The 7,774-nt window shown below is 34.4% G+C and overlaps 1 pseudogene; it reads right to left on the bottom strand.

Moving 5' to 3' along the window:
* Positions 1–880: 880 nt before the first annotated feature.
* Positions 881–1,829, bottom strand: LOC105288981 (annotated as a pseudogene).
* Positions 1,830–7,774: the final 5,945 nt, after the last annotated feature.

Below are 7,774 nucleotides of genomic sequence, written 5' to 3'. Positions count from 1 at the left end.
CACCAATATAAAGGATGGGGAAGCCTAGGTCACCCAATCAGAATGGAAAAAATAAAAAGCCAAGAATATAATAATAATTTAAGGAGTTTCTGGGACAAAATCAAGTGTAAAAACATCTATGTAATAAGGGTACCTGAAGGAGAAGAGGGAGAACAAGAAGTTGAAAAGCTATTTGAAGAAATAATGATGGAAAACTTACCTAACCTGGTGAAGGAAATAGACATATACAACCCAGGAAGCTCAGAGAGGCCCAAAAAAGATGAACCCAAAGAGACCCATACCAAGATACATCATCATCAAAATGCCAAAAGTTAAGCACAAAGAGAGAACCTTAAAAGCAGCAGATAAAAGCAATTAGTTACCTACAAGAGAGCTCCCATAAGACTGACAGCGGATTTCTCCAAAAAAAAACTTCAGGACAGAAGGGCATGGTACAAAATATTCAAAGTGACAAAAACCCAGGACCTACAATCAAGAATGCTTTATCAGCAAAGGTATCATTTAGTGTCAAAGGACAGATAAAGAGCTTCCCAGCAAAAATAAGCTAAAGGAATTCATTAACACCAAGCCACTGTTATAGAAAATGTTGAAGGGACTTCTTTAAGAAAAAAATTATCAAAATCATGAATAAAAATGGTAATAACTACATATCTATCAATGAGTACCTCAAATGGAAAAGAATTAAGTGCTTCAACCAAAGGATAGGGTGGTTGGATGGATAAGAAAACAATACCCCTTGTGAGGGAAAAGAAAGATAACTGTAGTCAGGCTCCCTCCTGACACCCTTAGCAGCTAGCTTCCAAACAAAAGTGAGTCAGCACTTCTCCCCTTATGTAACCATGTGCCAGGTATGCACGCATGGGCTTCTGACAGTGTGCCACTATTGTTTAACCTGTGTACAGGCATACAAACACAGACACAACTGAGTAAATGACAGGAATGATTTAGGGGAAGACTGAAGGGTTGAAGGAGGCAGCACCCTCCAAGAGAGGACCCAGACCCAAGAGTGGGCTGAGACCTGGGCCAGGGGCAGCCGTTCTGAGGGATCATGCTTGAGCAGCTTGCTGATGAGATCCTGGGCTCCCATGGGCACAGAAGTGGGGAACTTCAGGTCTACCTTGATGATGCGCCGGTAAGTCTCACTGTGTGAAGTGCTCTCGAAGGGTGGGTTTCCCACCAGCAGCTCATATCAGAGCACTCTGATGCACCATAGATCCACTTTCTCATTGTGCGTGCATCCCTCAATCATCTCTGGAGGAAGGTAGTCTAGGATGCCACACATTGTCTTCCTCCTCAGGGAGGGGGCGTGTAAAGACCAGCCGAAGTCAGTAATCTTTAGCTCTCCCTGGAGCCCCACGAGCAGATTCTCTGGCTTTATGTCTCTGTGAATTACCTTCTTCCGGTGGCAGAATATCAGAGCATCTGCCAGCTTCTCCATGATGGTGGCTGTTCGTTGCTCATCAAAACTTTGGCTCTTCAGTAGCTCCTTGTAGAGCTCCCCAAGGGGGCATATGCCAGAATCAAGTAGATCCTTTGACAGTTATAGAAATAGTTGTAGAAACACAAGATGTTGGGATGCTGCAGATGGGCCTGGATTTCGATCTCCCTGCGCAACTGGTGCTCCACACCCTCTTTCTCTATCTGAGACTTGAATAGGACCTTGAGTGCCACAATGAAATGGCTTTTCTTCTCCGAAGACAAGTACATCTTTCAAACTTGTCTTTGCCCAGAGGATGCCAATCTCAAAGTCGTCAATTGTGAAGGACCGCATTAAGTTGGGTGTCCCACTGCTATTCTGGCCAAGGGCGGTTCATGAGGACAAATGAAGATGGGGTGGTAGGCTCCTTCTGGAGAAGGAGTGGTCAGACCAGAATGAGCTGTCTGTTGACCCTAGGGCCAGGAATAGGTGTTCTCTTTCTGGGTCACCCTTAGAGGGAAAGGGAGAGGAGAGCTGGAGTTCGTGGCACTGCCACCTTCCTGACTGCTCGCAAACGACTGAATAGGACCCGCCGCGCTGCCACCAAGGCCCTCTCCAAGGTCATACAATTTTAAATGCCAGAAATAGTGTTTAAACTCTGATATTTTGATTCCAAAGCCAGCTGGGGCTATTTTTTCTTATTTTTACACAGTAGAGTTTTAAAAGAATTTCTTATTGAGGTATAACATACACACAGAAAATACTCATTCCTTAAGTATCCAACTGAATGAATTTTCACAGTAAACCCATCTGTTTAACCAGCACCATAGAAGGCCCCTCATACCTCCTTACCCTCAAGGGTAGCCACTTGCCTGACTTTTAACTAACATCATATATTAGTTTTGTCTATTTTTGTATTTTATATAAATGGAATCATTCAGTATATTCATTTTTATGTATGTTGTCTTTTGCTCAATTTTATCTTTGTGAGATGCTTCCATATTTTTGTGTATAGTGTGAATTACTCATGTCACACTATAGTGTATACCATGCTGTACAGTATATAGTATATAGCATGCTGTATAGTATTCCCTTGTGTGCCTACCAAACGTACTCATCCTTTCTACCATTGATGGGTATTTGCATAGTTTCTAGTTTGGGGTTCTTACAAATAGTGTTGATATGAACACTGTAGTACAGACAGTGTACATTTCTAGAATGCTTATTTTGAAAACAAATATTTGTTCCAACATGATTGATATATTAGAGAACAATTTGAATAAGTTTTTTTATAATGCATAATGTGAACTTTATGTTTGCTTATGTGCAGTTTTGTCCAAGAGGAAACATAAAACTGCACCCAACTAAACTGAGTCATGTAGGAATACATGAAGCACACATACATACACACCTCAAACACGGACCAGTTTCCTTAGCTTACTGTGTACATTATTCTACAAGGTAGCGTTTTGCTGTTCTTTTTTATTTTATATTAAAATAAAATATATTTAATAATAATATATTATAATATAACATAATAATAACATAGCATAACATAACATAACATAATATAATATAATATAATATATAAAATAGTAATATATTTCTGTTAACATATTTCTATATTTTTAAAAAAGCACACACACATTCAACACCTCAAATATGTCTAAGCATCCTGGTTAAAAAGTGCCAAGCAGGGTATACAGAAGGAGAGATTTAATATTGAGGAGAAGCTATAAAAAGTATTATGAGCAACGGTCATAAAAGAATCCATCTCCTGGACCATCAGAGTCAACATTATAAAAATAAAAGTCTTTTATTGTTCAGAAAGACTAGAACAATTTCGAATACTGTGAAGTCAATAAGAGCAAGGCCTAAAGAATTAAAAGAAATGGAAAGACTGCTGAGCATGTGAAGTGAAAACCAAACAGTCAAAAAAATCAGGAACCACCTTTTTCAGAATCAAAGGGGAAGTACCGCTTATATACAAAGACCTTAAACAGAAACTCCCAAATCTTGCTTGTGTAGCTCCTTTTAGTGCTAAAAGTGCCTGCTTTAGTGATTTGAAACATCTTGTAATTTCCAAAGCCAACTCTGAGGCAAAGCCAGAGTGCAAATGAGAAAGCCACAAAAGAATTTCCAGCAGTGACAAACAGGTTAAAGTTAATTGACAAAGAAGGCTATATGTTGGAACTCATATTTTTTTATAGAGCAGGTATCAATTATCAAAACATGCCTCAAAGGACCTATACCTCAAAGAGAGAAAATATAACTGTGAAAGATCACAAATTTTGATAATTTTCCTATAGTGAATTAAATAGTAGCCCCCAAATAGATATGTCTATGTTCTAAAACCTAAAACCTGTGAATGTGACTTTATTTGGAAAAGAATATTGGCAGACCTAGATGAGACCATTCTGGATTATGTAGGTGGGTCCTAAATCCAATGGTAATAGTTTTTTTACAAAGCAGATGAGAAGGCAGAGAGAAGAGAAGGCCGTATGAAAACAGGTGCAGATTGGAGGGATGCTGCCACAAACCAAGAAATACCTGCATCCGCTAGAGCTAGAAGCTACATATTCATCACCTAGACTTAACAATATTAACATTTTGTTATATTTCTGTTCTTCCTAATCTCTTCAGCATGCATCTCCTAAGAGTAAGAATACTTCATATTATAGTACAGTGAACAGTTTTGTTGTGTCTATTGTTTTGCTAATGCAAGTAATGCTTTAAAGAATATCCATGTATATTTTGCATAACTTTTGAGTGTTTATCCACATGACATATTCTAAACACTGGGATTGCTGGTTCAAAGTATAGATGCATTTAAAATTTTGATAATAATTGGCAGATTATTCTCCAGAAAAGTTACGCCAATTTGCACTCCCAGCAAACAGTGTATGGGAGCTCCTTTGAAGGAAAGAGCTTCTGATGTTTCTCTTTGGGTGTCTCATCTAGTGATTTCTGCATCCTGTGATATACAGAGTGTATCATTTAGCACTTGAAAGTCACCATCTCTATGAAGGCACTCAGGACACTCAGGGATGCTTTTCAGAACCTTAAATGTCCTCTGAAAGAAGGCAAACACCAAAAAGATATAAATCCTACAATTTTAATTCTGATTATCTAACTATATCTAAATCACAAAAGGATCTAGTAAACTGTTCCTAGATAAAGAATTTAGTTTCAGAGAAGCGCTTTCAAAAAGGAAGCAAAAGGAAAGAAGTGAGTTCAAGGAGTATTTTTTAATCTCCTTTACACTCTCCCTATCATAGAGATCCAAATTAAATGTTTCCCAAAGAAAAGAAAAAATTATGATAGTCACGAAAATATTTTAGATAAAAGCAATGATTTAGTAAAGCTTAATCCGCTTAATTCAGATAAAGTCCATTGATCCTCTGTTAGGTTAAACAATTTCTTTTAGACACTCCTGAGCATGAAAACAAAAGTGAAACAACTGTTTGATGAGGTAGTTAAAGTCATTTAAGTTTTGCCAGAAGGATGACAGAGGAATTAGTGGAGCAGACATACCTTCTGAATATAACTAGCTATGCAATGAATAATTAATTGCAGCAGGATCAGTTTCATTTTCTAATTTATGAAATATTTTCAACCATCATTGAACATGATGTTCCCATACAAGTTTATAATAACATTAGAACTACCATTTGTAAAAGTTGACGAATTGCCAAAAGGTTTGCATATTTGTTTTTAATTTGATTCTCAGCTTTTCAGATAAGCAAACAAAGGCTTAGGGGGAAAAAAAAACATTTAAATAGACTAATTTCGCATTGCTAGAAATTTTCAAAGCTTAAATTAAACCCAGAATATGTCATTTTCCAATTTAAATATTAATGAAACTTTATAATAGAAGATACAGAAAATCATAAAGCCTTAAATAGCTAATTTTATATTTAACAGATAGTTAATATTAATCTTTTTCTACACATACATATATGCAAATATATATAATTGTTTATGTTGTGTCAAAATAATATTTATTTTTAAAAATCTATAGAAATGCAGCGGACTAGAAAAACAAAACTTCCAAGAATGCCACTACCCAAAAATAATTAGTATTTACATGTTGGTATATAGCTTTCTACAATTATATATGTATATGTACATGTGAATAGCAAGCTGAATAAATATTTACTTTTGTAACCTGCTATTTACACTTGGGAATATATTGAGCGTGGTTCTCCATACCACTTTATGTTTTCCATTTATATTTACTATGACAGTGCTTTTATGATTATAAAATAACAGAGAACTTAAGAGTTTAAGCAGCTTAAAGAATCTGTCTCACATCCTATCTCCATCAATAATTCCCATCAACAGTTATATTTTCTCATATACAACATATCACATCCTTTCTTTTTTATATAAATGCAAACTTAAGAAATACACTGTTCTGCATTTCCCTATATTTATTTAATAATATATTATTGAAACTTTTCATCTCACTGCAAAAATAGAATATGCCATTGGATATATATATTATAATTAATCTAACTGACATTCTATTGATAAAAATTAATGTTTTAATGGTTATTTTCTGGTATTAAAAATAATGTTGCAATAAATACAACTAGTAATAATAGTATTGCTAATGTTATTATCATTATTATTATTACTATTTACCAGTCACGGTTCTAAGTAATTTACATAAAATAACTCATTTAATACACACTCCAACTTTGTGAGGTAGTTACTATTATTATCTTACTTTCACAAGCAAGGAAAATGAGGCACATAGGAGTTAAATAAATTGCCCAAATTATGCAGATAGTAAATGTGTCTATATTTCCACATATGTGTTAATAAATATATAGGATAATTTTCATGATGCCTCCACTATTCTTTTCTCTCCTATAGGATCCTGCTCAAAATTCTTGATATATGTCTTTGGTAAAGCTAAATTTGGAGAAAAATTTGGCCACATATATTTATCTAATTATAATCTCTCTTTAAATATATATATACACATAGATCATGCTTTTTCTTTTTAATATTTTAATTTACATTAATAATATTTTGCTATAGGTCTTTTTCTGTTTATTAATATTTCACACAACATTGTGTTTTAAAATCTGTCTATATGGTTTTCTGTTCACACATCGCATTTAATTATCCATTATATGGTTATGGTTACCTCTGTCACCCATCTCAAACTATGTCATGATAGACATTCTTGTTCCTGTCAGTGTGACTACTGACCTGAGTGAGTGGTATCCTGGCTTATATAGAATATTCATACTTAATTTCTCTAAATATTGTCAGATTGCCCTTCAGAAACAAGGCATCATTTCACACTTTCTTTCCTTCATATCTTGGCTAACACCAAAAATTATCTAACATTACAAACTTTTCCAATCTTAGGTATAAAATGAGATCTAGTTCTTTTGAATTGCATTTCTTTTATTGTTAGCAACATTAAGCACCTCTTCAATTTTTGTTAGCTGTTCAAATTTTCCTTCTTTTTAGTGTTTAATACTTATATTAGTTGACAGTTGTTGGTGAAAAGAATAGTGGCTTAAGTTGGCTAGAAGCTGAAATGCTATCTTAAAGTAAGCTACTTAATCTAAGTTATAGTTTCAACCATCCGTCAACTCGTTATCTGTCTTCCTAGCTAGGAATGACTTCCTAGGGAGGGCTGACATTCAGTAGACTCACTATTCTAAATGTATAGGTTGTTCACATTGTCTTGCATTTCAATTGATCAGACATTTCTTTTGATGGCATAAAGTCTATGCCAAGCAAACAACTGATTATTCTTCATATTATTCTTTTTTATAGTACCTAACATTAAACAAAACTCTTCTAATTTCTTCCTTCTATTTCCAATAAGAACACTTCAATACTAGTAAAGTAAAATGACTTAAATAAACATTTGCAACTTTGCCTAGAAATTTTGTGCTCAGCAGGACAGAGAAATGGGATTTGTTAAGATATAGATGTGAAAGCTACAAAATGATTGCTCCTAAAATCAATAAGTGACAAATGACTCAAACATTTGGAAAGTAATATGAAATTTCAAGTGAAGATTTCTTTGATCCAGAAATTACACTCCTAATTAGCTATACAAAACAATTTAAAAGAGTAAAACTATGCCTTACCTGAAGATACTCACTGTAGTCTCTTCTGTTTGGAGCTAGGAAGAGTTACATTTAAAAAGGAAAAGGTTAATTTGATAATAGTTAAAAATACATGCATCTGGGTAAAGCCTGAACTTGGAATTATTTATTTTATTTACATTTTTAATTTTATTATTTGTGTTATTTTAATGGTAAATAAAGTCTCTAAAATTTTAATCAATAAAAAGACCTGTTTACTTCTTAAGCTCTAACAAAT

Source organism: Pteropus vampyrus, unplaced genomic scaffold (genome assembly GCF_000151845.1).
Source record: "Pteropus vampyrus isolate Shadow unplaced genomic scaffold, Pvam_2.0 Scaffold20, whole genome shotgun sequence".
Taxonomy (NCBI): Eukaryota; Metazoa; Chordata; class Mammalia; order Chiroptera; family Pteropodidae; genus Pteropus; species Pteropus vampyrus.
The sequence above is the reverse complement of the archived record's forward strand: the minus strand, read 5'-3'. Positions and strand labels throughout refer to the sequence as shown.